The 27,812-nt window shown below is 48.8% G+C and overlaps 1 long non-coding RNA gene across 2 annotated transcripts in view; it reads right to left on the reverse strand.

Moving 5' to 3' along the window:
* Window positions 1–16,501: 16,501 nt before the first annotated feature.
* Window positions 16,502–27,812, reverse strand: part of LOC308649643 — a 48,053-nt gene continuing 36,742 nt past the window's right edge. The window contains exon 4 of one of the 2 annotated variants that reach the window (XR_014022134.1): window positions 16,502–17,133. This is a non-coding gene — a long non-coding RNA (uncharacterized lncRNA). Of the gene's footprint in view, window positions 17,158–27,812 lie in introns of both variants that reach the window. The other variant, XR_014022135.1, reaches the window with a different exon arrangement.

The raw sequence follows: 27,812 nt of genomic DNA on the forward strand, positions 1-27,812 counted from the left end.
TGAGGGATCTAATGGACAATGTGTCCTGGGCACTACCCTGATGGTGTTGCTGGGTTCCTCCATTGCCCTGTATATTTGTGGTTGTGGGCCCCGGAGCATTGGGCCCCCCTGTCCGTTTTTTGGCAATGGAGCCCAATGCTTTTCTCCATGACATTGTGGGTAAACACCTGGACCTTGTCTGTTTTTTGATAACAGAGTACCCTCTTTGGTGGTTGGAGAATGGCATTCATTAGCCCAATGTCTCCCTTTATGGCATTGTGGGCAAATACCCGGTATTCTACTCCTTTGATACCTAGGTTTATTAAAGCCTCCTCCTATGGGGAAACTCCTTTTAAAATGTCCTGTTTGTTCACAATTGTAGCATGTTTTCAGACTGGCATCTAAAGCCTGTTATACTGAAGCTGCCAGGACTTGTCCTTGTTCATTAATGTCTCTACATAATTTGATATATATGTTAAATATCCATGTTTCCATGGTCTAATGGCCTCCTTACACCATCTGTTTGCTTGTTCAAAGGCTAGCTGTTTAATTAACATCATTGCTTGTTCTGATTCCCAAAAACTCTGGTAGCTGTTTGAATAAGCCTATCTACAAATTCAGTGTAAGGTTCATTAGCTCCTTGTATTACCTTAGATAATTGACCTTGTAAATCTCCATGTCCTTGTAAAATCTTCCATGAAATTACTGATATACCTAACTGCATCTGCAGCAATTTGTGAATATATAGCAGGATCATATGCAATTTGTTGCAACTGACCCTCATAAGGTCCTTTTCCTAACAACATATCTAGATTTCTCTGAGGATAACTAGCTGCTGCATTTCACCTGGCCGTCTCCATGCAAAATTCCTCATTGCCAAACTTCCATAACAGGTATTGTCCTCCATTTAGCACAGCTTTACCCATACTAGTCCAATCTGCTGGCGCCATGTTCAAGTTGGTAATAGATTCGACCAAGCTTATAGTGAAGGGTACTTGGGGACTATAGGTTGTTACAGCCTCTTTTAGCCGCTTCACTGTTTTGAAATCTAAAACATGGTGATTTTGCTACCCTCCTGCTGCCTCAAATACAGGGCATGCTAATCTTTGAGGTCCTGTCTCAGGATCCCATCTATCAATTATGGGGGTTGAGGGCCACTCAGCATATGTTGTCTCTATAGGCAGAGCTGTTGGTTGGACACTTACGCCCTCTGGTGATAGAAAGGTGTTAGTAGCAACCTCCTGTTATAACTTTTCCCCTGATGGCTTTTTCCGCTCTAAACTTTCTTTCCCTTTCTGACTATCTCAAGAGGCCTCTTCTTTTTCCTGATCTAATATGTCTTCTACCATAATCTAAACTGAAAAGTTTGGACTAGGCAAACAAAATCGTATCCTCATCCACAATGGCAATGTGCCAACTGGCAGAGTTCCTGGGTGTTTCTTTTCCCTGTCCCTTAAATCTTCACCATGATGGTCCCATTGTGATATATTCAACAACTCCTCCTTAAAAAGCCATGGGCTACATTTTTGTATTGTATCAACGTATGCCCTGACTCTTTTTGGTTTTACTGGGGTGCCTCCTTCCTCTAACAATTAACATTCTTTCAGTTTGTTTTTTGCTAATTTCTGACCCCATATTTCTGCTTACAAGGATAACGCAACTCAAACAGATAACTCAAAACAAAACCAAAGCAGAACAAAACAAAAGTGGAACAAAAAATCGTTGTATCAATTTTCCTATTTTTTTGAAATGTATATTCGTGGTCTATCTCTATCTCTTCCTCAGGGCCGAACTCTAAAGTAGAGGGTGCCCCATTGCCTGACAGTAAAGGTCAAATATACAATACAATCAATCCAGCATCACAGCAATTATATATAGCTTAACTCAAATCATCATCTCAATGGTTCCCTGGCATCACCTTTCAAACATTCCCTCTGGCAAATGCCAGGCTTCATTCTGACCAGCTGTGACTCTCAACACACTCCCACCTGGGTGTCAGGGGGAGCTTGTATACTACCACAGCCAGGGTAGAGGGGACCTGCCCCTCCATGTGGGAGACTCCTCCCACATGGGTGTTGGGGAAAGCTTTTCCGCCAAACCAGGGTAGAGGGGACGTGCCACTCTATTCAAGAAACCCCTCCCACCTGGGTGTCAGAGGGAGCTCATATACCCCCACAGCCAGGGTAGAGGGGCCTTGCCCCTCCTACCTGGGAGTCCAGTAGGAGCTTGTACCCTACTGCAGCCAAAGTAGAGCGGACTTGCCCCTCAAGGCGGGAGACCCTTCCCACCTGCGTGTCAGGGGGAGCTCTTATACTGACAAAGCCATGATAGAGGGGATTCTCCCATCCAGACAGGAGACCCCTTCCACCTGGGTGTCCTGGGGAGCTCCTATACTGCTTAAGCCAGGGTACAGGGAACACACCCTTCCAGGTGGGAGACCACTCCCACCTGAGAGTCGGGCGGGGGAGTTCTTATATCACCAAAGCCAGAGTAGAGGGGACTAGCCCTTCCAGGCGGGATACCCTCCCACCTGGGTACTGTGGGGAGCTCCTATACAACTGCAGCCAAGGTAGAAGGGACTCACACCTCCAGTCGAGACACCAGCCTGGGTGTTATAGGGAGCTCCTATACTGCCCCAGCCAGGGTAGAGAGGACTCACCAATCTAGGCAGGAGACCCCTCCCACCTGGGTGTCAGAAGGGGCTTGTATACCACGGCTGACAGGATAGCAGGGACTCTCCCCCCAAGAGGAGAGACTCTTACCCTCCTGGGTGTCTGGGGAAGCTCATACACTGCCGCATCCAGGGTATAGCGGATTCACCTCAGAAGGCAGGAGATGCCTCCCACCTGTGTGTCAGGGGAAGCTTGTATACTGCTGCAGCCAGGGTAGAGTATACTCGCCCCTCCAGGTGGAAGACCCCTTTCACATGGGTGTCATGTGTCGCTTATATACCAAAGAAGCCACGATAGAGGGAACTTGCCCCTCAGGGCGGGGGACCTCTCCCACCTGGGAGTCATGGGAGCTCATATACCTCAACAGCCATGATAGAGGCAACTCACCTCTCCAAGCGGGAGACCCCTCCCACCTGCGTGGGGGGGGGACTCCTATACTGCTGCAACCAGGGTAGCAGGGACTTGCCCCTCCAGGCACGAGACCCCTCCCACCTGGGTGTTGGGGGAACTTCTGTACCTCTACAGCCAGGGTAGAGGGGACGTGCCCCTCCAGTCAGGAGACCCCTCCTACCTGATTAACAAGGGGAGCTCCAATACCTCCTTAGCAAGAATAGAGGAAACTCGCCCCTATAGGCAGGAAACCCCTCCCACCAGGGTGTCAGGAGAGCTCTTCTTATACTGCAACAACCAGGGTAGAGGGGTTTGCCCCTGCAGGCGGAAGACCCCTCCCACCTGCGTGTCCAGGCAGCCCTTATAGGGCACCAGCCAAAGTAGAGAGAACTCATCCTTCCAGGTGGGAGACCCCTCCCACCTGGGTGTCAGGGGAAGCTCCAATCCTGCTGCAGCCAGGGTATCTGCCACGTGACCGGTGCTGGCTTCATGAAAGAAGGTTCCATTCATGCTAGGGAGTTTTAAATTAAAAAGACAAGACTCTTATTACCTTTAATACCAGCTCCAGGACGGCTTCTCCTAGTTCCCGCCTCCAGCCACCTAATGCAGTGGCGATGTTTACAGAAGAGACGAGAGAGGGAGAGAGGGAGAGGGAGAGGGAGAGGGGGAGGGAGGGAGGGAGAGAGGGAGAGGGAGAGGGGGGGAGGGAGGGAGAGAGAGGGAGAGGGAGAGGGGGGGAGGGAGGGAGAGAGAGGGAGAGGGAGAGGGGGGGGAGGGAGGGAGAGAGAGAGAGAGAGAGAGAGAGAGAGAGAGAGAACACGCCAGGGAGTGGACTTTTATTGGGAAACAAAAAATTCCAGGGAAAATCCCATCCAATTAAGGTTAAGGAGGGCAGCATCCCAAAGTCAGTGGCGACGATTGGGTCTTCCGGGTGGTGGCCAGGCATGCCTCTGCACGGACAAGCCCTCAGACCTGGGAAAGGGTGAGGAAAGCTCTAACAGCTGTGTCTAAGCGCCTCTCACCCAGCCAGGGAGGTAACTCAAATCATGTGAGAGGATGGCCTCCTACAAGGGTAAAGGGGACTTGCCCTTCCAGTCAAGAGAACCCTCTAACCTAGGTGTGGGGGAAGCTCCTATACCGCTGCAGCCAGGGTAGAGGGGACTCGCCCATGCAGGCGAAAGACCCTTCCCACCTGTGCTTTGGGGTGGGGCAAACCTGTATACAGCCTTAGACAGGGTAGAGGGGACTTGCCCCTCCATGCGGGAGACCCCTCCCACCAGGGTGTCTGGGGGAGCTTGTATACCAATGCAGCCAGGGTAGAGGGGACTTGTTGCTCCAGGCTGGAGACCCATCTCACCTGGGTATCAGGGGAGCTTGTATCCTGCCACAGCCAGGGGAGAGGGGACTGGCCCCTCTAGGTGGGAGACCCCTCCCACCTGGGTGTCGGGGAAAGCTTGAATACTGCCACAGCCAGAGTAGAGGGTACTCGCCCCTCCAGTCAAGAGACCCCTCTAACCTGGGTGTTGGGGGGAGGTCCTATACCACCTCAGCCAGAATAGAGGGGACTCGCCCCTCCATGCTGGAGAACCCTCCCACCTGGGTGTTTGGGGGAGCTCAAACATGCGGTGACCCTCCCACCTGGGTGTCAGGGGAAACTTTCAAATGCTGCAGCCAGGGTGGAGCGTACTAACTCCACTAGGTGGAAGACCCCTTTTACGTGGGTGTTGGGTGGAGCTCTTATACCTCTGCAGCCACAGTAGAGGGGACTTGCCCCTCCAGGGGGGAACCCCTCCCACCTGGGTGTCATGGGAGTTCATATATCCCAGCAGCCATGGTAGAGGTGACTCGCCCCTCTTGGCATAAGACTTATCCCACCGGGAATCAGCAGGAACCTGTATACCACAGCAGCCAGGGTAGAGGGGACTAGCCCCTCCAGGCGGGAGACCCTTCCCACCTGGGTGTCTGGGGGAGCTTGTATACCGCTTAAGCCAGGATACAGGGGACTTGTTGCTCCAGGCGGGAGACCCCTCCCACCAGGATGTCCAGGGAGCTTTCATATGCCACCATCCAAAGTAGAGGAGACTCGCTCATAAAGGCAGGAGACCCTACCCACCTGGGTGTCCAGGGGGAGCTCACATACTGCCACAGCCAGGGTGAGGGGACTTTCCCATGCAGGTGGGAGACCCCCTCCCACCTGGGTGTCCTGGGAGCTCTTATATGGCACCACCAAAATAGAGAAGAATCCTCCACCAGGCGGGAGACCCCTCTCACCTGGGTGTCTGGGTGAGCTTGTATACATTCTCATCCATGGTACAGGGGACTTGCTGCTCCAGGCGGGAGACCTCTCCCACCTAGGTGTTGCAGGGCTGGGGAGCTCCTATACCATGCAGCTAGGGTTGAGGGGAATCATCTTTCCAGGCAGGAAACCCCTCCTCCCTGGGTTTTCAGGTGGAGCTCCTTTACCTCGCAGCCAGTGTGGTAGGGACTCGCCCCTCCAGTCAAGAGACCACTTTTACCTGGGTGTCAGGGGAGCTCCTATACTGCAATATCTAGGGTAGAATCTCCACTCGAGAGGGGAGACCCCTCCCACCTGGATGTTGGAGGGGAGGAGGCTCATATACCTCAGCAGCCAGGGTAGCAGGGACTCGCCCCTCCAGGGGAGATACCCCTTCACCTGGATGTCGGGGGAGCTCATATACCACCACAGTCAGAGCAGAGGGTTTCATCTCTGCAGGCAGGAGACCCCTCCCACCTGGGTGTCCAGGGAGCTTTGATAGGGCACCAGCCAATGTAAAGGGGCTCGCCAGTCCAGGCAGGAGGCCCCTCCAACCTGGGTTTCCGGGGGAGTTTGAATACTGCCTTAGCCAGGGTAGATGAGACTTGCCCCTCCATGCGGGAGACCCCTCTTACATGGATGTCTGAGGGAGCTTGTATATCACCGCAGCTAGTGAGGAGGAGACTCCTAACACCAGGCCAGAGGCCCTTCCACTTGGTTGTTGGTGGAGCTCATATACTGCTGCAGCCAGGGGACTGGGGACTTTCCCCTCCAGTCAAGAGACCCCTCTAACTTGAGTGTCTGGGGTGCTCCTATACCGCCTCAGCCAGAATAGAGGGGAACTTGCCCCTCCATGCTGAAGACCCTCCCACCTGGGTGTCTGGGGGAGCTCATACACTGCAGCAGCCAGGGTAGAGGGGACTCACCACTCTAGGCGGGAGACCCCTCCCACATGGGTGTTTGGGTGAGCATGTATACCGCTGCAGATAGGCTAGAGTGGACTCATCCCTCCAGGCGGAAGACCCCTCCCACGTGGGTGTCAGGTGAAGCTCCAATTCCACCACAGCCAAGGTAGAGTGAACTCGCCCCTCCAGGAGGGGGACCCCTCCCATCTGGGTGTCATGGGAGCTGGTATACCCCAGCAGCCATGGTAGAGGCAACTCGTTCCTCCAGGCAGGAGACCCCTCCAACATAGGTGTGGGTGTGTGGGGGGCTCACATACTGCTGCAGCCATGGTAGCAGGGAATCACCCCTCCAGGTGGCAGATTATCAGGGGGAGCTCTTATACCACCAAAACTAGGGTACAGGGTACTTGCCCCACCAGGCAGGAGACCCCTCCCACCAGGTGTCATGGGGAGCTCATATAGCGCAGCAGCCAGGATAGAGGGGACTCGCCTCTCCGGGCAGGAGACTCCTCCCCCCTGGGTTTCCTAAGGGGCTCCTACACTCCCATAGCTAGGGTAGAGGGGACTGGCCCCTTCAGGAGGGAGACCCCTTGCACCTGGTGGGGGGTATACCGCTGCAGCCAGGATAGTGGGAACTCGCCCCTCCATGCACGAGACTCCTCCCTCCTGGATGTAGTGGGGAGCATGTATACCACCTTAGTCAGGTTAGAAGAAGCTCTCCCCTCTAGGCTGGGGACCCCTCCCATATTGGTGTCTGGGGGAGCATGTGTTCCGCCGCAGCCAGAGTAGAGGAGACTCGCCCCTCCAGGCGGGAGACCCCTTCCACCTGGGTGTCAGGGGGAGCTCCTAGACCACTGCAGCCAGGGTAGAGGGGACTCCCCGCACCAGGCGAAAGACCCTTCTTACATGGGTGTCGGGGGAGCTCTATTACTGCCGCAGCCATGGAAGCCGAGACTCGCCCCTCCAGGCAGGAGACCCCTCCCACCAGGGTGTCAGGGTGAGTTTGTATTTGGCCTTAGCCAAGGTATAGGGGACTCACCTCTCCAGGCGGGAGACCCCTCCCACCTGGGGGGGGGGGGGTGCGGAGCTAGTATACAACTGCAGCCAGGTAGCAGGGACTGGCCCCTCCAGGCGAGAGAAAACTTTCACCTGGGTGTCAGGGAGGAGCTTGTATCTTGCCAAAGCCAGGATAGAGGGGACTTGCCCCTCCAGACTGGAGACCCCTTCCATCTAGGTGTCAGTTTGGGGTTCTCGTATACCTAGCAGCCAGGGTAGAGGGGACTCGCCCCTCCAGGCCAGAGACCCTCCCACCTGGATGTAGGGGGAGCTCCTTTACTGCCACAGCCAGTGTAGAGGGAATTCATGCCTCAGGCAGGAGACCCCTCTCCCCTGCTGTCAGGGAAAGCTAGTATACCACTTCAGCCAGGGTAAAGGGGACTCACCCCTTCAGTCAGGAGACCCCTCCCACCTTCATGTCACAGGGAGCTTGTAGACCACCTTAGCCAAGGTAGAGGTGAGTTTGCACCTCCAGGCTGGAGATCCCTCCCTCCTGGGTGTCCTGGAGCTTGTATACTGCATTAGCCAGGGTGGAGGGTACTAGCTTCTCCAGGCAAGAGACCCCTCCCATGTTGCCGTGGGGGGGGGGGTGTCTAGTATACCACTGCAGCCAGGAGAGAGGGGACTTGTTCCACTAGGCAGGAGACCCCTAAACCCTGGATGTCAGGGAAGCTCATATACAGGCAGAGGCAGGGAAAAGGAGACTCCCCACTCAAGGTAGGAGGACCCTCAAACTTGTGTGTGGTGGTGGGGGAGAACTCTCACAACACTACAGCCAGGGTAGTGGGGACTTGCTCCTCCATAAAGAAAACCCCTCTCACCTGGGTGTCCTAGAGAGTTTGTATACCACCTTAGCCAGGGTAGAGAGGACTCGCCACTGCAGGAGGGAGACCCCTCCCACCAGGAGGAGGAAGTTCTGGTATCATCAAAGCCAGGGTATAGGTTATATGCCACTCCAAGCAGGAGATCCATCTCACCTGGGTGTTAAAGAGAGCTCTTATACAGCTGCAGCCAGGGTACAGGAACTTGCCCCTCCAAGCTGGAGACACCTCCCTCCTGGGTGTTGGAAGGAGCTAGTATACCTCTGCAGTCAGGGTAGAGGGAACTCGCCCCTCCAGGCTGGAGACACCTCCCACCTGGGTGTCAGGGTCGGGGAGCTCCTATACTACTGCATCCAGGGTAGTGGGGACTCGCCCCTCCAGGCTGGAGACACCTCCCACCTGGGTGTCAGGGTGGGGGAGCTCCTATACCACTGCAGCCAGGGTAGTGGGGACTTGCCCCTCCAGACAGGAAACCCCTCCCTCCAGGGTGTCAGGGAGAGCTCTTACAGCACAGCAGCCAGGGTAGAGGGGAATTGCCCCTCCAGGCGGAAGACCCCTCCCACCTAGATGTCTGATGTGGGGGGCTCCTAAACAGCCCTAGCCAGGGTAGAGCAGACTCGCCCCTCCAAGAAGGAGACCTTTCCCACCTAGGTGTTGCAAGGAGCTTGTATACCAAGTTAGCCAGGGTAGAGGGGACTAGAGGTGTGAATCCCCTCTACCCTGGCTGTGATGGTATATGAGCTCCCCCCTGAAACCCAGGTGGGTGAGGCTTCAACCCCCAGAGGGGCGAGTCAACTCTACCCTGGCTGTGGCTGTTTTGAGTTCCTCAAACATCCATGTGTGAGGGGTCTCCCGCCTATAGGGACGAGTGCCCTCTACCTGACTGCAAAAGTATAGGAGCTCCCCCCAACAGGTGGGAGGGGTCTCCCACATAGAGGAGGGAGTCTCTCTACCCTGGCTGTTGGGATATAAGAGCTCCCCTGAAACCCAGGTAGTAATGGTCTTCCACTGGAAGGGTGAGTCCCCTCTCACAAGTCTGCGGCAGTATATGGGGAAAAGGGGAGTAAGAGGAATGGGTGGTGCAGGGAGAGGATGGCTCCTGGCCTAGATTCACTGCAGGGTGTCAGGATTGAGGAGCAGGCTGAAGGAGGGCCCAGGCTGAAGGAGGCCAAAGCCCCCAGGCAAAGGGCACTGCTACCTTTTCACAAAGGAAGACCCGCAGGGCAATACACCCCATTTCCATCCCCTGGCTCTGGTGAGCATCCTGGGAAAAGGAGCCCAGCAGGGACAAGGACAATAGGAGGGCCGAAGCAAGGCACAGCGTTAAGTGCTGGAAGAAGGGGGTTTGTCGGGTTTGGGTCAGGGTGGCAGAAAGGAGCCCAGGCTAGGGAAGAGCAGGGAAGGGTGGGGCCAGGCAGGCAGGCACTGCACTAAGGTTTTGAGATGCAGGGAAGCCAAGGGGAGTGGGGAAGCTGCCCCAGCGAGGCCCACAGTTCAAGCCCAGGGAAGCATGGAGCAAGAAGAACCCCCAGAGGCTCAAGAGAGGAGCCAGTCCAGGGAATAGAGAGCCAAGGGCCAGCGCTGGGTCAGGGGCTCAGAACAGTGGACAGGGCTGGGGAGGGAAGGCAGGGGATCCAGCAGGGGGGAGGGAGTCTCGAGGCCCAGCACCACTGCCAGGTATCAGGGTTCCTGGTGCTGTCCCAAGGGCCTAGGGAGAGCAAGTAACCAGGCGAGGGTCAGGGTTCGGTTTCCCAGAAGGTGGCCTGTCCCAGATGAGGATCAAGGGCCAGGGACCTGGCCAAAGGGCCTGGCAAAGAACAGGGGCCAGGAGGAGTGCAATGTGAGGGCACAGTGGGGGGTTGCAGTGGGTGCAGAGAGGGGCAAGAGCCAGGACCCAATTAAGGAGCTCAGGTAAGGGACCGACCCCACCAAAAGGTATTAGGGACCCAATGGGCAGGAGGCCCCTGCTCCAGGAAAAAGCACTAGGGGAAGGAGAGGTAGGATTGGCTCTAGGATGAGGAGATAGAGGGCTGCACAAAGGGCACAGAGGGGAGCGAGCTTGGGAGCCAAATCAAGGGGCACCTAGGTCAGACACAACAGGAAGAGACACCAGAGAAAGGAAAGCAACCCAAGTAATGCAGTAAGGAGCTCAAGCTGGCATCCAGGCCACGGAATTGTAGGTTGAAGAGTCAGGGTAAGAAAGGGCTGGGTTGCCTTGGGGGCAGCTGCAAGGCTGGAGGGCAGGAGAGGGAAGGGAGGGGACCGCACAGGGCAAGGTCATCACTAGGCCCAAGTCCACTGCCAGTTTTCATGTTTGGACAGCAAAGGGGGCCCAAGTGAGGGGCAGGGCTGTGTTGCCCATAGGGATCCTTCAGGACCCAGAGGCCAGCCAATTTCACTCCTCTGCCCAAAGTGAGTAGATCCTCAGAGAGAGACCAGGACCAAAGGAGGGCAATGTGAGGGATATCTTTGTTCCAGGATTGGGGGGGGGTGTCGGTGGGAAGCCAGCAACCATTGGAGGAGACCAGGCTAGGGAGAAACATTGTCCTGGCAATGACAAAATACCACAGTACAAGGGGAACAGAGGGGAGGAACAGGAGGAGGGGCAAGCAAGGGGCCTGAAATCAATGAACAGGGACAGGGCCTTCAAGAAGGACAACGGGGGCTCCAGCAAGGAGCCAGGCCCAAGAATGGGGAGCCAAGTGCTAGGACCCGGTCCTAGGTCCTATGAAATCAGACAGGGCTGGGGAGGGGAGAAAGAGGAGCAAGGGTAGGGGGTGGCACAGGGAGAGGAGGGCTTAAGGCCCAGGTTCACTGCTGGGTGTCAGGATCAAGGAGCAGGGCCTGGGCAGAGAGAATCCAAAGTCCCTGGCAAGGGGCACAGCTACATTTTCCCAAAGGGAGCCCACAGGGCCAAATGCCCAGTTGCAGTCCCCTGGACCTGGTGAGTATCCTGGGAAAGGGATATTGAAAGGGGCCCAGCAGGGACAGGGACCACAGGAGGGATGAAGAAAGGTACAGCGTGAAAAGCCAGAGGAAGGGTGTTGATGGGGTGCAGGCCATGACTCCAGAAAGGAGCCCATGCTAGGGACCAACAGGAGTGCCCAGGCCAGGAAAGGGCAGGGAAGGGTGGGACTGGGCATGTGGGTGACAGTAGGGTTCTGAGGTTCAGGGAAGCCAAGGGGAGTAGGATAATGGGCCTAGCGAGGCCCGCAGTCCAAGCCCAGGGATGCTCAGAGCAAGAAGGGCCCCCCAGAGGCTCAAGCGAGGAGGCAGGCCAGGGAATGGGCATCCAAGGGCCAGGGTTTGGGCAAGGGGCTCAGGACATTGGACAACATTTTGGAGCAATGGCATGGGATCAGGCAGGGGGAAGGCAGGTTCCTGGCCCAGGGTGACTGCCAGGTGTCAGGGTTCTGGGTACAGTACCAAAGGCCCAGAGAGATCAAGAGGCCCAGGCAAGGGGCAGGACTCAGTTTCCCATTAGGTGCTCTGGCTCAGATGAGAATCCAGGTACAGGGACCTGGCAAAGAGGCTTAGGCAGCCAGGAGGAGGGCAATGGGAGGGCACAGCGGGGGTTCTTGGTGGGTGTGGGGGGCAAGATACAGTACCCAAGCCAGGTGCCCAGGCAAAGGTCCCACCTGACCGACCGTGGATGAGTGACCCAACGAGCAGGAGACTTTCAAGCACCAGGGGAAAGCACAAGGGGAAGGGGAGGAAGGGCTGCACAAGGATGAGGAGACAGAAACAAGCGCAACGAGAACCTAAGGGAGCACTCGGCAGTCCCAAGCAAGGGGTCTCAGGTCAGACCAAACAGGAAGAGACTCCATGCTACGCCAAGTGACATGAGGAACACTGTCAGGGACTCATATGAACACCAGGACTGAGGACTGAAGTGCAAAAGGTCAGGGTTAGGGAGGGCTGGGTTGGGGTAGGGGCAACACGCAAGGCCAGAGGGCAGGGGAGGGAAGAGAGAAGAGAGGGGATCACTCAGGGCTGGGTTGGAGCAAGTCCATGATAACTGCCAGGCCTCAAGGTTTAGGCAGTGAAGGGGACTCAGGCGAGTGGCAGGGCTGTGTTTCCCATAGGGAGCATTCAGGGTGCAGAGGCGAGCCAATTCCGCTCCTCTGCCTCAGGTGGGTAGATCCTCAGAGAGGGACCTGGACCAAAGGAGGAGTCAAAGAGGGTACTGTGAGGGGATATATGGTGTGCAGAAGTGGGAAAGGAGTCTGGCTGCCAGGAGCAGCATAGGCTAGGGAGAAGCAGGGGTAGTGGAGGGTCTGGGCAGTTCCAGGATACCACAGCATGAGGGGATCAGAAGGGAGGCACAGGAGGGTGCTTGCAAAAGGGGACTAAAACCAAGAGACAGAGAAATGGTCCTCAAGAAGGGTAGCCAGTGTCTCAAGTAAAGAGCCGGTCCCAGTAATGGAGAGCCAAGTGCTAGCACCTGGGCCTGGGTGAATGAAAAGAAACATGGAGTGGGAGCAGCAAGAGGGAAGAAAGTGGAATGGGTGGCACAGGAGGAGAAGGGCTCAAGGCCCAGGTTCACTGCAGGTTGTCAGGGGTCGGCAGCAGGGCCTGGGCTGAGGGAGGCCAAAGGGCCCAGGAAGAGGCAGGGCTATGTGTTCCCAAAGGGAGCCCCAGGGCCAAGAGGGGGTCAAGTCGCTTGGCCTGGGTGAGCATCCTGGGTCGGGGATCAGGAGAACGGGCGTGGCAGAGACAGAAAGGACCGGAGGGCCGAAGAAGGGCACAGACTGAAGGGTGGCAGGAAGGGTGTGGGTAGGGTGGGGGCCAGGACCCCAGCAAAGAGCCCAGGCAAGGGACATAGAGGAGGCCCAGGACAGTGGAGAGCAGGGCACACTGGGCCTGGAAGGCAGGGCTGCACTAAGGTACTGCAGTACAGGAAAGCCAAGGGGAGCAGGGAAGCGGACCCAGCAAGGGGCCCTCAGACATTACCCAGAAAATCAGTGAGAAAGAAGGGCCTCCAGAGGCTTAAGCAAGGAGCCAGGCCAGGGAACGGAGAGCCAAGGGCCAGGGCTTGGGCAGGGAGCTCAGGACACTGGACAAGATTTGGGAGGGAAGGCAGGGGATCCAGGAGAAGGCAGTCAGCTCCAGGCCTAGGCCCACCTCCAGGTTTCAGGGTTCCTGGTGCAGGACAAAGCACTCAGGGAGAGCAAGGAGCCCAGGCAAGGGACAGAGCTCTGTTTTCCATAAGGCTCCCTGGCTCAGATTTGAATCCAGGGCCAGAGACCTGGCAAAGGAGGCCAGGCAAGTGAAGGGGGCCAGGAGGAGAGCAAAGGGAGAGTACGTCGGGGGGTTGAGGTGGGTGCAATGTAGGGTGAGAGACATGACCCAAGACAGGCCCCCAGGCAAGGGACCCACCCAACCGATTTTGATGAGAGACCCAAGGAGCAGGAGACTTGCAAGTGCCGAGAAAAAACACAAGGAGAAGGGAGATAGGGGCTGAGTGAGGACCAGGAGAGAGAGGGAAGCACAAGGGGCACCTAGGTGAGCCCGCTAGGGGCCCAAGTAAGGGGCTCCCAGGTCAGACCCAACACGAAGAGACTCCATGCTATGCCAAGGGACATGAGGAATGTGGACAGGAGCTCAGGCGAGTGCCCAGGCCCAGAGACTGGAACAAAAAGGGTCAGGGTTAGGAAGGGCTCAGTTGTGGTAGGGGCAGCATGCAAGGCCAGAGGGCAGGGTAGGAAAGGGAGGAGATCACTCAGGGCTGGGTTGGAGCAAGTCCCATGTTAACTGCCAGGCCTCAAGGTACAGGAGGTAAAGAGGACTCAGGTGACTGGAGGACTGTGTTTCCCATAAGGAGCATTCAGGGTGCAGAGACCAGCCAATTCCGCTCCTCTGCTCAAGGTGAGTAGATCCTCAGAGAGGATCCTGGACCAATGAGGGGCAAAAGAGGGTACTGTGAGGGAATACCTGGTGTGTGGAGGTTGAGGGAGGTTGATAGGCTGCAGACTCATTTGAGGAGCCTAAGCTAGAGGGAAGCAGGGGTAGCAGAGTGTCCGGGCAGTGCCAGGATACCACAGCATGAGGGGATCAGAGAAGAGGCACAGGAGGGTGCTGGCAAAAGGGGCCTGAAATCTAAGGACAGGGACAGGGTCCTTGAGAAGGGTGGCCACGGGCTCAAGCAAGAAGCCGGGCCCAGTAATGGAGAGGCAAGTGCTACCACCTGGGCCTGAGTGAATGAAAAGGAACATGGAGGGGAAGCAGCTGAAGGGGAGAAGGGGAGAAAGTGGGTGGTACTGTGAGGGGATATATGGTGTGTGGAACTGGGGGAGAGTTGTGCGGCCAGGACCCATAGGCTAGGGAGAAGCAGGGGGAGCGAAGGGTCCGGGCAGTGCCAGGATACCACAGCATGAGAGGATCAGAGGAGAGGCAGTAGGGGGCCAGCAACAGGGGCCTGATGCCAAGGGACAGGGAAAGGGTCCTCAATCAGAGTAGCCAGGGTCTCAAGCATGGGGCTGGGCCCAGTAATAGAGAGCCAAGTGCTAGCACCTGGGCCTGGGTGAATAAAAAGAAACATGGAGAGGGATCAGCGGGAGGGAAGACAGTGAAGTGGGTGGCACAGGGGGAGAAGGGCTCAAGGCCCAGATTCACTGCAGGTTGTCAGGGGTAGAGCCCCAGCTGAGAGAGGCCAAAGGGCCCAGGCAAGGGGCAGGGCTACATTTTCCAAAGTGTGGCTCCAGGGCCAAGAAGCCAGGTCAAGTTACCTGGCCCAGGTGAACATCCTGGGAAGGGGATCAGGAAATTGGGCATGGCAGAGACTGAAAGGACAGGATAGCCAAAGCAGGGCACAGCCTGAAGGGTCACAGGATGTGTGTGGGTGGGGTAGGGGCCAGGACCCCAGCAAGGAGCCCAGGCAAGGGACCCAGAAAAGGGCCCAGGCCAGGGGAGCGCAGGTAACACTGGACTGGAAGGCAGGGCTGCACTAGGGTACTGCAGTACAGGAAAGCCAAGGGGAGCAGGGAAGCAGCCCCAGGGAGGGTAACTCAAACAATGTCTAGAAAAGCAGTGAGCAAAAAGGGCTACCAGAGGCTCCAGGGAGCCAGGCCAGGGAACTGAGAACCAAGGGCCAGGGCTTGGGTAGGGGGCTCAGGACAGTGGACAAGTTTTGAGAAGGAAGTCAGGGGATCCAGCAGGGGGCAGTCAGGCTCCAGACCCAGGGCCACCTCCAAGTTTCAGTGTTCCTGGTGCTGGAGCAAGCACCCAGGGAGAGCAAGTGGCTCAGGCAAGGGGCAGGGCATTTTTTCCCATAATGCACCCTGGATCAGATGAGAATCTACGGACAGGGTCCTGGTAAAGGAGGCCAGGAAAAGGAAGGGGGCCAGAAGATGGCGACAGGAGGGCACAGAAGGGTCAGGGGTGGGTGTGCATACGGCGAGACCCAGGACCCAAGCCAGGAGCCCAGGCAAGGGACCCACCCGATCAATGGTGATAGGGGACCAAAGGAGCAGGAGACCTGCAAGCTCCAGAAAAAAAAGTTGAGATGGGAAGTGGAGGTAGGGGCTGTGTGAGGACCAGGAGAAGCCAAGGGGCACCTAGAGGAGCCCGCTGGTGGTATACAAGCAGCCAGGGTAGAGGCCACTGGCATCTCCAGGCAAGAGACACCTGCCACCTGGAAATGGGGGGTAACTTCTATACCGCCTTAGCCAAGGTTGAGGGGACTAGCCCCTCCATTGTTGAAATAGCAAGGGTAGAAATATTTTGAACAATATATTTCAAAGGCTGAAAGATAATGGGTTCCAACCAAGAATCTTGTATCCAGCAAAATTAAGCTTCAGGTTTAAAGATGAAATAAAAACCCTCCCCGATAAACAAAAGTTAAAAGAATTTGCAGCTAGAAAACCGCGCTTCAAAACATCCTTGGCAAAACGTTACATGAAGAGAAAATGAAAAATAACAATGAAAACCAACAGTGGGAGGTAGTACAGTAAAGGAAAAACTAATCAAAGAGGAAAAACAAATCAAGTTAAATAAGAAAAATAAACAAATATGGCTGGAAATACAAACCATATCTCAATAGTAACCCTAAATGATAATGGCTTAAATTCACCCATCAAAAGACATAGGCTAGTAGACTGGATGAAAAAACAAGATCCAAAATATGCTGCAGAGCCTTTCAGCAACTGCACTGGCTCCTCAAGTTTGGTTATCCTAGGTTCTGCCATGAAAAGTTAGGTTTCACTTCATTTTGCCCTCTAGGAATAAATGGAGTGTGACCCAGAAATCAAATACAGTTTATGCTAGTTGCTTGAAACTTCACTCACTGAATAAGTTCTCAGTGAGGACACAGTGCTTTCTTCCTATTTGAAGGAGCCCTAAGCAAAAGTATGCAGGAACACTTTGACATTCAACCCAATCAGAGAAATACCAATTTGCTGACAAGGCGCTGAACCATCTTGCCTCTGATTGTTTTGATACTGGGCAGGAGAAAGCCTTTCACCTGCCGCACTGGGCTTCCCAAATTTGGGGTCCTAGTGTTATAGTTAAAGCTTTGTCCCAGGGTTTCATAAACTGACTTCCAGACCACTCACGTATCATCAAATCAAGCCTTTATTGAAGCACACCGGTGTCAGCTGACCAGAACATAAAGCTGTTCCCCTATCAGCCCCGAACAATTGCAAGGGCACTCCTTATAAGCCTGAAAACCACAAAAGGGATGTTCAGGGGGTCTAGCCAATGCAAGCAAGCCAGGTTACAGAAGCGGGACAGTGCAGTCAAGCAGAGGGAAGCCTAACCAATCACAGTTAGCCAAGTCACCCCAGTTACAGAAACAGAGCCCCGTTACCCTAGTTACAGAAACAATGCCCCAATAGGTAGTTCCGTGTTCTTAAAGGTTTCTATAGCAAAAGGAAAAGAACATCTTGCTCCAGTCATGACTCTTCTACTTGGCATGGTTGTTTTACAGGATGAAGTCATAAAACAAAATGGAGTCACATTTGCTCCTACTACCACACTAGGTTCTTCCATTTGTTTTCAGGAAAAGTTGGAATTTTCAGTTTTCACCATTTTTTGCCCTGTAAGGATGAATGGAGTGCGACCTGAAAAACAAACACTGTTTCTACTAGTGGTTTGAACTTCACCCTCTGAATGAGTTTCTTAGTAAGGGTACTGTGCTTTGCTCCTACTTGAAGTCGCCCTAAGCACAAGCACACAGGAACACTTGGACTTTCAGCCCTATCAGAGAAATACCAATTTCCTGAAAATGTGCTGAAAATTTTTTTCTCACACTGCTTTGATACTGGGCACTAGGGAGCCTTTCACCAACCACACTGGACTCCCCAAGTTTTGTTGTCCTAGGTTCTTTCATACGTTTGCAAGAAAAATTGGAATTTTCAGGTTTCACTTCATTTTGACCTCTAGGGATGAATGGAGTGCAACCCAAAAATCAAACTTGGGTTCTGCTAGTTGCTTGAAACTTCACTTCCTGAATGAGTTCTCAGTGAGGGCACTGTGCTTTCTTCCTACTTGAAGTAGCCCTAAGCACAAGCACACAGAAACACTTTGACTTTCAGCCCTATCAGAGAAATACCAATTTGCTGAAAAGGTTGCTGAACAATCCTTCCTCAGATTGCTTTGATAATAGGAAGGAGGGAGTCTTTTGCAAATGGCACTGGGCTCCCAAAGTTTGCTTGTCCTAGGTATTTCCTTTCAATTTCAGGAAAAGTTGGAATTTTAAGGTTTCACTTCACTTGCTCTCTAGGGATGAATGGAGTTTGACCATAAAATCAAATATGGGTTCTGCTAGTTGTTTGAAATTTCACTCACTGAAGGAGTTTTCAGTGAGAGCTCCGTGCTTTCTTCCTACCTGAAGTAGCCCTAAGTACAAGCACGTAGGAACACTTGGACTTTCAGCCCTATCAGAGAAATACCAATTTGCTGAAAGGTGCTGAACAATCCTTCCTCGGATTGGTTTGATACTGGGCAGGAGGGAGCCTTTTACATGCTCCACTGGGCTCCCCAAGTTTCGTGGTCCTAGGTGCTTCCATTCGTTTGCAGGAAAAGTTGGAATTTTCAGGTATCACTTCATTTTGCCCTCTAGGGATGAATTGAGTGTGACCTGGAAAACAAACACTGTTTCTGCTAGTTGCTTGAACTTCACTCACTGAATGAATTCTCAATGAGGCCACTGTTCTGGAAACAGACAGACTCCATCTTGGAAAACCTTACTCACCATCCATCAGTGGGCTACCAACACAGTTCTGCCAGCTGATCAGGTACTCAGTTTCCAATTCACCCACCTTCAGCTGTGATAACTCAAAATTTTTCTCACAAGCTTTTGGGGGAAATAGCTATCAATGTGGAACAGCAACTCTACAGGCAACTTTTTCCCAACTCAGAGTCTAATAGTAGGGAGGCTCCAGGTAGAAGCTCAAGCCTTCTCACACTGGATGCCTCCACCACACTGAACACAGAGACTCAAGCTAGGAATAGACAACTCCACCTACTGGAAGAAAAAAAAACAGAGTTCTGAGAGACTCTTTTTTTCTTTCTTTCTTTTCTTGTCTCTCATCCATTCTCCTCTACCCTCCCCCTCTGGTCCTCACAACCTCAACATATGTGAAACCAAGAACTTTGCATGAAATAGGACTTTAAGAACTGAATCCCCAGAATAATATAATATATAGGAATTGCATATACCCTACCTCCCCCCCCTTTTTAAATTTTCTTTCTTCCTCTCTTTTTTTTATTTCTTTCCTTATTATTATTTTTCTTCTTCCTCCCTCTATCTCACATTCAACCTCCTAACTTTTACTATGTAAAAGTAGGGTAATTTTCCTAATACAGATGGGAGTTTGAATTTATACATTCTTCCATAAATTACCCCTCTCTATTCATTAGAGTTCTCCAAATTTGCTAAGTTAGATTAACCCCATACCCTCACTCCTTTTCCCCTTTACATAATGTATTATGCCTGACCCTCAATTCTCTATATACCAACAGAAATGGTATGACTTTTATGACACAGTGACTATATTCTAAATAATCATTGAAGCCAACATCTGTAGACATAAAGTCTAACTATAAATATATTAATAATAAAAACTTTCTCAAAGATGATGTACTATTGATATTGGAACTGATAACATTCTCTCTCTCCACAAAAGAAAGATTTTGGAACTATACAAGTGCAATATAAATATATAGGGGGAAAATATTAACACAACAGTTTCACAGAGCTAGAAAGAAACATCAGAAATATGAAAAGACAAGGAAAGAATGGACCACAAGCAATGCAGGACAATTCAACATTAGAAGAGGTAACATCTGCAGCAGAAGAAAAGTCAGATAAAGATTTCAGGATATACATGGACATATGATCTGGATTCTCAAGGAAGACACTAGACACCAAATGCAGACATTAAGAGATCACTTTGACAATGAATTACTAAACAAATCCAAGAAGCAAAAGATCAGCTCTACAGGGAGATAGAGGTTATACAAAAACCAAACAGAAATCCTGGAATTGAAGAAAATAATAAACCAAACTAAAAACTCTAATGAGAGTATCAGCAGCAGAGTAGAACACTTAGAAGATAGAAGATCAGACAACGAAGACAAAGTATATCATCTCGAAAAGAGTGTAGACAGCACAGTGAGACTGATAAAAAAAAAACAAGAGAACATTCAAGAAATATGGGATAGAATAAAGAGACCAAATTTAAGAGTTATTGGGATACAGGAAGATATAGAGGTCCAAACCAAAGGAATGAGCAATCTGTTCAATGAAATAATATTAGAAACCTTCCCAGACATGAAGAATGAAACAGAAATCCAAATCCTAGAAGATAAAGCTAAGTGAAATAAGCCAACCCCCCAAAAAAATAAATGCTGAATGTTTTCTCTGATATAAGGAGGCTGACTCATAGTGGGGTAGGGATCGGGGAGCATGGGAGGAATATATGAATTCTAAATAGGGCAGAAGGGTGGGATGGAATAGGAGAGGGCAGAATATTGGCAAGGTTGGTGGAATGTGATGGACATCATTATACAAAGTACATGTATGAAGAATCAAATTTTGTGTCAACATACTTTATATATAAACAGAGACATAAAAAATTGTGGTATATATGTGTGATAAGAATTGTAATGCAAAAAAATAAAGTACATGTATAAAGGCATGAATTTGTGACATACTCTGAATACAAAGATATGAAAAATTGTGCTCTCTATGTGTCATAAGAATTGCTGTCATGTATTTAAAAAAATAAAATCAATAAAACTAAAAAAAAATCAGCACATAGAAATACACCTGCTAAACTCATTTGGCAGAAGCATTTCCAAAGTTCCCAGAGAGAGGATTTTTCAAGAATGCACTCAGCCTTCAACAGCACATTGCAATTCTTCCTAGGAGAATATGGTTATGGGTTCTGAGATGTGGTCTGAATGTGGTGACTGAGGAGAGCTTGGAAGAATAGAACTAAAGCAGTATGTGCAAGTAGCTTCAACTTGTAGAAACTCACATCTCAGTTAGCACATTGTGTTTTCTCCCTGGTTAAACTAGCATGAATAATTACCACTTCTCAGTACTTAAAAGCAAGGTGTCACTTTTCAAGGGTGTGTGCCATTGAAACACCCTTGAAACAATGTCAGTGAGATCTGGCATTTCAGGGGTATTTTCTGGAAAAAAATTGTCATTTCTATTTCAATGAAACTTTGGGAAATACTGTCATGTGAAGACCTGTCATATATGTTTGCTTTGACTAAGTCAATTTCTGATCATTAAGACTGTTCCTAAATATATAAAAGGTTTAAGGCTATCCTTTGACTTTTGCTAGCCAATGCACACTTATGATCATTGTTTCTTTACATTATGGGTTCTAAATTGTACTTTAAAGTGAAATTTGGTTAAATATAAAGCTTAAGAGAGAACTGCCAAGTTAGTATTCTCCAAACTAAAATTATCTGTAGCAATAGTCTTTGGTATGCAAATGACAAATTTGGGTCATCGAGACCCTGTCTCTAAAATACAAAAAAAAAGTGACCCTGGGTTCAATCCCTGGTCAAAAAACAAAAAAAGTACCAATTGGATTGGTATTTATTCAAGTTTTTTGATGTTTTATAGCTGGGTAATAAAACCTGTTATCAATAAGTGTTATATACAATTTTGTGTTTCTCTTCACAGTGGAATAAGAATTTAAATGTATTTTAGAAAGTAATCAGGAGGGAGGCAGACCACGCAACCCAGAGAAGGGGCCCAGCACCCACTGGCACGGTAAACAGACCACCCCAGCTGGAGGAGGAGCCCAGCCTCCCGCCTCCCGCCTGCACGGTAGACAGACCTCCCCAGTTGGAGGAGCCCAGCCTCCTTCCTGTGTGGTATACAGACCACCCCAACTGGAGGAGGGGCCCTGCCACCCACCAGTGCAGTCACCTGACTGAGCTCTTGACAAACATAAGGTTTCCCCAACACCCCCACCTCATCAAACACCTTATGAGAAAAACTGATGAAACTCATCTTGGAAAATCCCACCAACCCTTAAAACCCACCAAACGGTTGGCATGGCTACCAGCGTGGTTCTGCAGTGGATCAGGCACCTGGTTTACATCTCAGAGAATAAGAGTAGAGAGGCCACAGGTGGAAGCTCAAGTCCTCTCACACTGACTACCACCACCATCCTGAACCCAGAGACTCAAGCTAGAAATAGACAACACCACCAACTGGAAGAAATTAAAACAGAGTTCTGACAGACTTTTTTTTCTTTCTTTTTTCCTCTTCTCTCTCTCTTTTTATCCATTCATCCAGTCTCCTCTACCCTTCCCCTTCTGGTCCTCGCAACCTCAACATATGTGAAAACAAAAATTGTGGATGAAAAAGGTCTTTAACAACTGAATCACCAGAATAATATACTATAGAGGAATTGCATATGCCCCACCTCCCTCCCCCTTTTTTATTTCTTTTATTTTTTCTCTTATTTTCTTTTTCCCGCTCTCTTTTTTCTCTTACTTTCGTTGTTATTTGTTTTCCTCCCTCTTACTCCCTCTATCCCACTTGCAACCCCCTAAATTTGACTATTCATAAGTAGGGTAATCTTATAAATACAGATAGGAATTTGAATCTGTATATTCTTCCATAAATTATCCATCTATTGGTTAGAGCTTTCCAAAGTTACTAAGTTAGATTAACCCCATACCCTCACTCCTTTCCCCCTAAACATAGCATCCTACACCTGAAACTCAGTTTTCTTCAAGCTACCAGAAACAGTATGCCTTTCATGAAACTAATGACTATATTTGTAAACTATAATCGAAACCAACATTTGTAGACATAGAGTCTAGCTATAAATGTAGTAATAAGGAAAACGTGTGCTTAGATGATGTACTATTGATATTGAGAACTGTTAACATTGTCTTTCTCCACAAAAGGGAGACTTTGCAACTATACAAGAGCAATATAAATATATAGGGGGAAAATTCAATAACACAACAGTTTCACAAAGCAGAAAGAAACATGAGCAGTATGAAAAGACAAGGAAAGAAAAAAACACAATCAATGCAGGTCAACTCAACTTTAGAAGAGGTAATATCTGCAGCAGATGGAATGTCAGATAAAGAATTCAGGATATACAAGCTTCAGATGATCTGGAGTCTCAAGGAAGACATTAGAAAGTAAAATCAGACAATGAAAGATCACTTTGACAATGAATTACATAAACAAATCCAAGAAGCAAAAGATCAACTATACAGGGAGACAGAGGTTATAAAAAAACAAACAAACAGAAACCCTAGAAATGCAGGAAGGAATAAACCAAATTTAAAACTCAAATGAGAGTACTACCAACAGAGTAGAACACTTAGAAGATAGAACATAAGACAATGAAGACAAAGTATTTCAACTTGAAAAGAACATAGACAGCTCAGCGAGACTGTTAAGAAACCATGAGCAGAACATCCAAAAAATATGGGATGACGTAAAGAGACCAAACTTAAGAGTTATTGGGATACAGGAAGGTATAGAGGTCCAAACCAAAGGAATAAGCAATCTGTTCAATGAAATAATATGAGAAAACTTCCCAGACTTGAAGAATGAAACAGAATCCCAAATCCTAGAAGCCTACAGGATGCCGAATGTGCAAAATCATAAGAGATCCACACCTAGACACATTATAATGAAGATGCCCAACATACAGAATAAGGAGAGAATTTTAAAAGCTACAAGAGAAAGGAAGCAGATTACATTTAGGGGTAAACCAATCAGGATCACAGCTGATCTTTCAACACAGACTCTGAAAGCTAGAAGATCCTGGAATAAAATATTTCAAACACTGAAAGAAAATGGGTTCCAACCAAGAATTGTGTATCCAGCGAAATTAAGCTTCAGGATGGAAGATGAAATTAAAACCTTCCACGATAAACAAAAGTTAAAAGAATTTGCAGCTAGAAAAAAAGGGGCTAAAAGCATGCAATGGAGGAAGGATAGCATCTTCAACAAGTGGTGCTGGGAAAACTGGAAATTCATATGCAACAAAAAGAAACTGAATCCCTTTCTCTCGTCATGCACAAAAGTTAACTAAAAATGGATCAAAGAGCTTGATATCAAATCAGAGACTCTACATCTGATAGAAGAAAAAGTTGGCTCCAATCTACATATTGTGGGGTCAGGCTCCAAATTCCTTAATAGGACACCCTTAGCACAAGAGTTATAAAAAGGATCAAAAAATGGGACTTACTCAAACTAAAAAGCTTTTTTTTTTCCCAGCAAGAGAAACAATAAGAGAGGTAAATAGGGAGCCTACATCCTGGGAACAAATTTTTACTCCTCACACTTCAGATAGAGCCCTAATATCCAGAGTATACAAAGAACTCAAAAAATTAGACAATAAGATAACAAATAACCCAATCAACAAATGGGCCAAGGACCTGAACAGTCACTTCTCAGAGGAGCATACAATCAATCAACAAGTACATGAAAAAATGCTCACCATTTCTAGCAGTCAGAGAAATGCAAATCAAAACCACCCTAAGATACCATCTCACTCCAGTAAGATTGGCAGCCATTATGAAGTCAAAAAACAACAAGTGCTGGCGAGAATGGGGGGAAAAGGGTACACTTGTACATTGCTGGTGGGACTGCAAATTGGTGTGGCCAATTTGGAAAGCAGTATGGAGATTCCTTGGAAAGCTGGGAATGGAACCACCATTTGACCCAGCTATTCCCCTTCTCGGTCTGCCAAAGTCTTGGCTTGGCACAGAATCACGAGCCACCACAGCTTTGTAGATTCAAACAGCAATTCTTTATTCCCGAACTCACACCGGCCTCTACACTCGCTCTGGGGCAATCCCAGTTCTGCTGCCGCCCAAATCACCTACTCCACGAGCCTTTTTCTCCCATATACTTTCAGAATCTCATGAGAGCTCAACTGGAGCAGGAACGCCCTAATCCTGGCAGCAATAATCTTCAACCTCCAACTTCCCTAAAATCCCTATTGTCTTAAACTGGGAACGCCCTAAACCCAAGGACCGGGATACTATACTTCCTCAAGCTGCAGGATACACCCTAATCCTGGATCCACCCTCATCCTTGAGTAGGGTCACCTTTCTCAAACACACATGCAATGTCAACAGCGAAATTCCAAGGCAAGTCCATTTAACATGGGGTACGCTGGCAAGGAAATTTTGATGCGTCATTCCTACTTGGTAATAGCCCTCAGCATCTCCCCCCTTCTGATTAATTAAACAACAAGCAATGTGGCTTAAGGACCGTGCCTGGTAGGTTGTCCAATTCAACATATGGTTCTTACCTGTCATGGGAAAACTGACCTTTAGGCATCAGCCTCCTGTCTTAGGTTGAATCCATTGCAATCAGATCAACCCGTCACTGATTACCTGTCCAGCATTCAGCCATGCTTGTGGATAGGCCTATGCACCAGTGGGGGGTGAGGTTCTTGCCTCACCTCTGTTGGCCCCCACATTTAGCCTTGGTGCCAGTGGGGGGGGGTGAGGTTCTTTGCCTCACCTCTGTTGGCCCCCAAATTTTAGACCATTACTAGTAGGAGGGAGGAGGATACAGAAATGCCACGACACCAAGCCAATTGACGGCTCTTTTGGAAAAATTGCGTCACTGGTGACACCATCAGCAAAGATATGCCAGCATTACCACAATTAACATGGGGTGTGTTGGCAAGGAAATTGCATCACTGGTGACACCATCAGCAAAGATATGCCAGCAGTACCATAATTCGCTGCATCAGACGATATTTCACAATGCATGCAACTGATATATAGTCCAGGCAAGTTCTGCAGGCAGTTCAAATCGGAGGAGTCTATCAATATGTCCATTTCTTCCCAAAGTAAATCGAGTCCTTGATTGAGCATTACTTGTTGAGTTATATTCATTGATGCATCAGTTTATACAGTTTACTGTGATAGCTATCGTAGAAGCTGTAGTTTGGTTTTATCTTAGTCTTCACCGGCACTGGGATGGAGATGGGAATTCTGGCAATAACGCTAAAGAGACATTATCCTGAACAGAATTATTAAATATAATGAAAAGGAAAGGTGAAAGTAAACAAACAGATCTGTTAACCAGCTTTGAAACAATCCTTAACAGCTGTTTACCTAATTTAAATTAGTAAGCAAACAGATCTGTTAACCACCTTTAAAAACAATCCTTAACAGCTGTTTACCTAATTTAAATTAAACCATTAAAATCACGTGAATAAAAAAAAAAATTCGGATCCATTTTTTCATGAGCGCTCCTCATATATGAAATATGGACATACACACATACAGACATACAACACAAAACAGTGCACACATAACATACAACACATAAGACAATAAAGGCCTTGTAGTTTTACCTAGGTGAAATCTCCATTGCAATGTTTAAAAACTCCACAGTCAAAAAATAAAACACAGTCAAAAAATAAAACTGATCAGAAAAACATTAACCTAGGTTTGTATGAGCTCAAAAATAAAATAGAACTTTATGATGTGGGAAAAATGCAATAATAAAATAGATATTGAAAAAAACACCTTGGTTAATCACTGTCGCAGATGTAAGAATAGCCAAGCTGGAGCTCTGGATATCAGCTGTTATGGATTTGAGTCAAATCATCTTCTTTTTCTGTAGAAATTGCTTTAGTTAATCACTCTGGAATCCAAATCGGCTGCTGTTCTCCCTGTGGAAAAACACAAACGGAACCCCGATTCCAGACAATAACTGGATCAGGACCTTTCCATTTTCCTGTTAGAATATCTTTCCAAAGTACCTTAGGCTTATGTACATTTTTCGGATACATATGTCTTTCCGCAGCACTAAGTCCTGATGAATCCAAATTTAAAAAGTTTAGAGTAAAAAGGGTTATTTTAAGTTTATCTTTGGGGGATATATACCCCTTTCCAATTCCCTCTTTTTGCTTTAATAGGTACGTTTTAATAGTTTGATGAGCTCTTTCAACTATGCCTTGTCCCTGTGGATTGTATGGGATTCCTGTTATATGAGTAATACCAAATGATGAGCAAAATTGTTTAAAAGAGGCAGAAGTATAACCAAGACCATTATTAGTTTTTAACTGCTTAGGAACACCCACAGTGGCAAATTTTTTTAAGCAATGAGCTATAACATCTTTAGTTTTTTCTCTGGCATGAAGTGAGCCCATCAAAAATCCAGAAGAAGTATCAACTGTAACATGTAAATATTTTAATTTTCCAAATTCTGGCAAGTGTGTGACGTCCATCTGCCAAATATGGTTAGGTATCAGTCCTCTAGGATTGACTCCAAGATTAACTTGTGGTAAAAAGGTCACACAATTTTGACATTGTTTTATTATATGCCTGGCTTGTTCCTTAGTTATTTTAAAACGCTTTTGTAAAGTATTAGCATTAACATGAAACCTTTTATGAAAATTTGTAGCTTCTTCTAATGTAGAGAAAATATGTACGTCATGTGTAGTTTTATCTGCTAAATCATTGCCCAAACTAAGGGCTCCAGGCAATCCTGTATGTGCCCTAATATGTCCTATAAAGAATGGATCTTTTCTGTCCCATATTAGACTTTGTATAGTGGAAAACAAAGAAAAAACAGTAGAGGAAGGGGAAATCCTACCAGCATCTTCAAGGGATATAATAGCATTAACTATATATTGACTATCAGAAAATAAATTAAATACAGAATCTTTGAACATCACAAAAGCTTGTAAAACTGCATTAATCTCTACCTCTTGAGCTGATTGTTTGGGTACTAAAAATGTAAAAGTTTGATCAGGGGTAACTACGGCTGCTGTACCATTATTAGACCCATGAGTGAATATATTTGGAGCATTCATGATAGGTGTTTTCCTTATCATTTTAGGAAAAACTACAGGATGCTTAGACCAAAAAGACAACAAAGGATTCGATGGCAAATGATTATCAAATGAAACATTAGATTTACACATGATTATTGCCCAAGTATTTAACTCATTAGCTAACTCATCAATTTGATCCATAGTATCTGGAGTAATAATTTTATTGGGAGAAATTCCAAACACTCCCTTTGCTGCTCTTATTCCTTTGAGTATTAATTGTCCTACAGCCTCAGGATACCTAGTAAGAATAGTGTTAGGAGAATAAGATAAATGTATCCACAATAATGGACCTTCTTGCCAAAATACTCCTGTAGGAATATTTTTTGTTGGTAGTACAATAAATAAAAAAGGCAAACTTATATCAATTCTATCTAGATGCATATTTTCCATATATGTTTCAATAATTT

The sequence above is a fragment of the Spermophilus citellus genome (assembly GCF_964194105.1).
Source record: "Spermophilus citellus genome assembly, chromosome: 5".
Lineage (NCBI taxonomy): Eukaryota > Metazoa > Chordata > Mammalia > Rodentia > Sciuridae > Spermophilus > Spermophilus citellus.